Source organism: Sminthopsis crassicaudata, chromosome 5, assembly GCF_048593235.1.
Source record: "Sminthopsis crassicaudata isolate SCR6 chromosome 5, ASM4859323v1, whole genome shotgun sequence".
Lineage (NCBI taxonomy): Eukaryota > Metazoa > Chordata > Mammalia > Dasyuromorphia > Dasyuridae > Sminthopsis > Sminthopsis crassicaudata.
Genome location: NC_133621.1, coordinates 139626448 through 139633144, shown reverse-complemented (window position 1 = coordinate 139633144; position 6697 = coordinate 139626448). Strand labels below are relative to the sequence as shown.

General features: G+C 33.3%; 1 non-coding gene across 1 annotated transcript; it reads right to left on the bottom strand.

Annotated features, from left to right (window-relative positions):
• Nucleotides 1–662: 662 nt before the first annotated feature.
• LOC141545285 (U6 spliceosomal RNA) lies at nucleotides 663–766 on the bottom strand. Its single transcript, XR_012482963.1, has one exon. It is a non-coding gene; the product is annotated as a U6 spliceosomal RNA (small nuclear RNA).
• Between the last annotated feature and the right edge of the window lie 5931 nt (nucleotides 767–6697).

The following is a 6697-nucleotide window of genomic DNA, read 5'->3' as shown; positions in this document are numbered from 1 at the left end:
GTGTACCTTTGAGTTTGGCCACCATTCAAGTTAAAGCTTTGAGGCTTTTTTTTACATTATGAAGCAATGTTGGCAGTGAGGGATCAAAGCATGAGAAATTGAGTGTGAAAAAAGGGTTTTGCTTCATGAGGAGAAGTAACTTAATATAATGGAAAGATCATTATACTCAGAGGCAAAAAAGCTAGATTCTAGTCCTGCCTGCTCTGGTTGGAAGCAAATCCTTTAATCTCTTAGAACTTAAGTATCCTTGTCTATGAAAGTCTATTAGTAGATATACTAATGATCTCACAAAGGTCATTGCTTGTAAAGTTCTTTATAAATGATAAAAATTATACACACAGACAGATTAGATAAAAAGATAGATGGATGTGTATATATGTGTATACAAACATACACACACATTACTATTCTAAAGGATAATGTTTCTTTTTTTTTGAAAAGTAAAATTTTTTTATTGATATACTAACTTATTGATAAAAAAAGTTATACAAAATCAAATGACACCATTTGCTAGTGTTTTCTTTTCCTGTAAAATAAATTAAGAGTAATCTTAAAAAAAAAAAACCCAACAACAACAACAACAAACAAACAAACAAACAAACAAAAAAAAACAGAACCTGCAATCTATGCTATAGTGCTAATTTCCCCAAAATACTAGGAAAAAAAATATGGAACACTTCATGAATTTGCGTGTCATTATTGCTCAAGGGCCATGCTAATCTCTGTATTATTCCAATTTTAGTATATGTGCTGCTAAAGCGAACACAGGATAATATTTCTTTTACAAGATGAAGACATAACTGTAGGAAAAAGTTAACTGTTCAATAGGCACCGATCACCAGCAACTTTCTTGACATCAGTTGTTTGCTATATATTTTAAAAATTGATCTCAGAAGAATCACATTTGCAGATAAGCTGGGGATCAATGGTAAGAAACTGACTGTTTACAAGTTGCATTTTATATAATCATATTACATGTTCAAGAAATGGCATAAAAACATTATAAAGATTTGTATTATTTTTAAAAGAATATGCACTGTACCTGGCACACTATAAGTTAGCAGATTGATATGAAAGTCAACAAAAATAATGTGTTTTGATGGCATTTGCTTAATTGTCATCTCTTTTTTACCTCTCTAAAGATTTTGACACCTGTTAATCACCCTCTTCTATTTTGTACTCTCATCACTAGATTCTCTTCCTACCTCTATTGGGTCTCCATTCAGACTTCACATGCTAATCATTGGGGCTCTTCCCTGGGTCTATTTCTTCTTCCTATATATTATTTCACTTTGTGATTTCATCAGCTTTCATGGATTCAATTACCATTTTATGCATAAAATTCTTAGATCTATTTTTCTACCCTTAGCTTCTCTCCTGATCTCCAGTTTTTCTTCTCCAAATGCTCCACAAATATATTGATGTTCCATAGATATCTTAAACTCAGAATGTCCAAAAATGAATTTGTTAGCATTTTTCTCTGAAACCTTCCTTCCCTTCAGATCTTTCCTATTCTTGTTGAAGAAACACTGTCTTCTTAGGCACCAAGACTCACAAACTAGTTATCATCCTCAACTCTTCACATTCTCTCTTATTCTTATTTCCCATCTGTTTCTAACCCCTGTCAATTTTACCATCATTACTTCTTATATATGTTTACTTTTTTTTTTTTTTTTTTTTTTTTTTTTTTAGACACTGCCACCATGTTGGTACAGATCTTCCTTACCCCACACCTGGATTGTTGCAGTAGTTTATGTTAGTCTTCATGTCTCAATTCCCTTCTCACTTAGTCCATCCTTCACTCAGTTATCAAACTGATCTTCCCAAAGGACAATTTCATCCCCTGCCCTATTTCACTGCACCCTAGCAACTCCCTTCAGAATGAAATGAAAATCCTCTGATTTTAAAAACCCTCTGTAGCCTGACCCTTTCCTATCTTTTCAGCTATCTTATCCTTTAATCACCCCTAGCTCCTTCTTTCCCCCAATCTCTACATGGATTCAGTAATCCCATTTAGTAATTGAAGCCTCCTTGATGTTCCTCCCATATAATATTCCTCTCCATATACCAGGGATTTCCCCCCACTTACATCTTCTCCTTTCTTGTTTTCATTTAAGGTAAAATACTACATTCTGTAGCCTCTTTGGTTTTAATACCTTCCTTCTAAAATTGTCTCCAGTTTATCATATGTATACTTTATTTACATTTTTTTCCCTGAGTCAACTGGGTTTAAGTTTTTTTTGCCCAGGATCACACAGCTAGGTGTTGTGTCTAAGATCAAATTTGAATTCAGGTTCTCCTGACTTCAGGGCTGGTATTTTATCCACTGTGCCACCTAGCTGCCTTGCATTGTTTTGTTTTGTTTTTTAATATGTTTCTTTTTTTTTTTTTCATGTTTGCTTCCACTGTGAGGGCAGCTAGATGGCACACTAGATAGAACACTAAAGTTGTAATGTAATTCAAATCCAGCAGCAATCACTTATTAATTATGACCTGGAAAAGTGACTTAACATCTCTTTCCCTCAATTTCTTAAGCTGTGAAGTGGGATAATAATAACACCTGTCTCTCAAGGTTGTTGTGAGGATCAAATCTATAAAGCACTTAGCCCAGCACTTAGCACATACCTAGCTAGGAAACTAGGTAGTATTTGAGGTCCTTGTAAGCAGAGAGGTGTCTTTTTAAAAAATAGTCCCATGGCTTACTGCCTAGTATATGCTTAATAAATGCTTATTGCCTTGACTTATTCCTGTTTTAGAAATGGGCAGCTCAGCAAAATTAAGATGACTTGCTCAAAGATACATCGCTAGAGATGACATGCTCAAAGTATCACTGATTCAGGATCAGGAGAAACATCATAGGTTATTCAGACTTATCTACCCTCTTTTGCAGATTAAAAATTGAAGCCGTGGACTTTGTGCCACACATAATGTTGTACAGAAAACACTTATCAGAGGTAAAATTTGATCACACTTCTTCTAATTTAAAATGCAGCACATTCCTCACTGTAATACAAGCTACTTTGTAATGAAACCAAGGGAATTGTTTCATTTTTGAAATGACTTTGGAACCATAACCTTCTGTTGTAGCTTTATGAATAAATTTTTTAGAGGTTTAGTTACGACTGGTATACTACATATGAAAAAAGAAGAATTGAGCTAAGGAGTAACTAAATAGAATAAATACGTCTGGAATTGAGAAGCTAATGTATTCTTGGCTCTCCTGCTGACTCATTGAGTGTTTAGGGGCATGAGCATTAATCTTTCTCAGTGTAAAAAGAGGATAATTATCATCTAGCTCTCTCAATGGATATGGTAAGGTCTTTAGGTGAAAAAAATGCTATATAAACTTCAAATAATCAGAGATATTCTTTTTTTCATTGTTTGAAATTTCTTGGGCAACATAAGTCTTCTGACCCCAATATATACAACAAGTGGCATATGCAATTTTGGTAACTGATAAATAATAAGGACAATTTGATAGGCTTTGGTGGGGATTCTGATTTGTCTGTTTTTGGCATGTGCATTTGTTTGGATTTCTAAGAACTTCCTCTTTTCAGTTTCTGAAATGGAAAAACATCCCAAAATAATGGATTCAAAAAACACATCAAATCAAATAATCAATTAATCAAGAGCCATTTATTATGTGCCAGTTTCTGTGTTGGTATTGTAGCAACAGATGCCAAAATTGGAAGAATTTCTACTTTCAAGGAATTTGCATTCTATTGAGTTAGTATTAAATGTTAATAACCTTATCAGAATACATGCATTTTAAAATAGTACAAAAACAAAATTAAAAGGAGTACATTTGTTGTTGGGTTAAGTTGGAGAGATGCACTACCATAAGTAATCTTTGAAAGATTGTGTAGAATAAAAAGAGATTAAAGAAGGTCCACTGTCATAGTTTTCAAAATGAGAGAATATAGACTCACTAACTGTTGATGATTTTATCATCTATATGAAGATATCTCTCAAATCATTAAATTCAATTTTAACCTCCCTTTTGAGCTCCACTCTCATAATTCAAACTATCTTCCAAATATTTTAAACTGGATCTCCCATAGCCAATTCAAATTTAACATGTCCAAAGGGATCATGTTATTTGTACCCTGAAATAGATTCTTTCCCCAAATTTTCCTTTTATCATTAAGGGTCCTAATATTCTTCTTGTCACCTGGATTCACATATTTAGTGTTATCCATAACCCCTCAGACTCACTCACCCTATTCATTCAATTTGTATCTATAACCTCTCTTGTTGATGTCTTTTTCCACTTGTACAAATGCCTCTCTAATTTAAGTCCTCTATTAGTAACATTTACTCTTTTTTGTCACAAGTTTTCATATCAGATTATTCTTATGACTACCAGCTGGATTCAGGTAGCAGAAGATTCCCATTTAAAGGAGGAATACTATGTTCTGGATTACATGGAGTATGAGGACATACCCAAAGCCACAGTTTCTGAAATAGCTTCATTCTTTTTACTGACATAACCTTCCCTTATCCCTACTGAGAAAGCACTTAGGAAATGCATGTTTCTAGTCTATTGCAGGTGGCTGTGCATCTTATGTCCAAACTATCTAAAACCAAGCTCCTTACCCTGTAGAGATGATACCTAGAATGTCCTCTCTACTTTTTGGAATTTTTTATTTCCATTTATATTCTGCTATTTATATATTAGGAGGTTTTTTTCTAATTCTCCAAAACTACTAGTATCATCCACTCTAATGCTACCAACTTTTATCTATTTTTAATCATATGTGCATCCAAAAATGTCGTTTTTACCTCCATTTTTAAGCTCTTTAAAGATCAGGTCTTTCTTGCCTTTGTATTTCAAATAGTTCACAAAGAATTTTCTGACATTGATTTTTATTTAATATATTGATTAATATAAAAGTGAGCTTGACTTTGATTGCAAGTAATATTCCAGAAGAGATTAATAACAGCAAGTGTTTAAATAGCACCTATTATATGACAAGCACATTATGTGCTAAGTAATTTTTTTTACAAATATGTATTTCATCCTCACAACAAGCCTATGACTTGGGGAATATTATGATTCTTACTTTACAGTTGAAAAATCCAAGCCAGTTAAATGACTTTCTTAGGGTCACATAGCCAGCAAAATCTGAAGCCAGATTTAAACTTCTTGTCTTTATGTTCAGTGTTCTATGTACTATGTCCTTGTGTTATGGATTCCCATTCCTGGTTTTCTGCTCTTTATACCTTTAAAAATTTCCAAGGCTATCACCATCTCCAATATTCTATCTAAAAGTAGGAAAAAATAAATGCCAAAAGGCAAAGCAAAAGTAGCAGATAATCATGGGTCACAACTTGGTTGAATGGATATAGCCTAAGTTATCTCTCATTTTTTTTAAATTATAAGTTTTTATTTTCAAAATATATACTTGGATAATTGTTAACATTCACCCCTACAAAACTCTGTGTTGGGTTTTTTCTCTCCCTTCCTCCCCAAGTTGGCAGGTTGGCGATACGTTAAACATGTGTAGTAGCTCTATATGAATTTCCACAAATATCATGCTGCATAAGAAAAATCAGATCTGAAAGGAAAAAAATGAAAAGAAAATAAACTTCAATCCAACAACAACAAAAGAGTTAAAATACTATGTTGTCCACACTTAGTTCCCACAGTTCTCTCTCTAGATGCAGATGGCTTTCTTCATCACAAGACCACTGGAACTGGTCTGAACCACCTTATTGTTGATGAGAGCCATGTCCATCAGAATTGATCATGGTATAATTTTGCTGTTTCTGTGTACCATGGTCCTGGTTCTACTCATTTCATTAACCAACAGTTCATGTAAGTCTTTCCAGGCCTCTCTAAAATCATCCTGCTGATAATTTTTTACAGCACAATAATATGCCAAAACATTCATATACCATAACTTATTCAGTCATTCTCCAACTGATGGGCATTCATTAAATTTCCAGTTTTTTGACACTACAAAAAGGGCTGCCCAAAACATTTTTGCACTTTCCCTCCTTTAAGATCTCTTTGGAACACAAGGGCTGGATTTGTTCATAATTCTACCAATAATGCGTTAGTGACCCACTTTTCCCACATCCCCTCCAATATCCATCTTTACCTTTTCCTGTCATCTTACCCAATCTGAGTGGTGTGTAGTAGTATCTTAGAGTTGTTTAATTTGCATTTCTCAAATCGATAATAATTTAAAGCACCTTTTCATATGACTAGAAATGGTTTTAATTTTTTTAATCTGAAAATTGTCTGCATCCTTTGACCATTTATCAATTGGAAAATGGTTTCAATTCTTATAAATTTGAGTCAATTCTCTCTTGTCTAATTCTAATTCTCTATTTATAAAATGAGACCTTTGTCAGAATCCTTGAATATTAAAATGTTTTCCCAGTTTATTGTTTCCCTACTAATACTTTCTGCATTAATTTTGTTTGTATATAATATTTTAAACTTAATATAACCCAAATCATCTATGTTGTGATCTGTAATGATCTCTAGTTCTTCTTTGGTCATAAATTCCTTTCTCCTCCACAGATCTGAGAGGTAAACTATCCAATGTTCTTCTAATATGTTTATAATATCATTCTTTATGTCTAGATCATGAACCTATTTCGACCTTATCTTGGTATAGGATGTTAGGTGTGGGTCAATGTCTACTTTCTGCCATACTAGTTTCTAATTTTCCCAGCAATTTTTGTC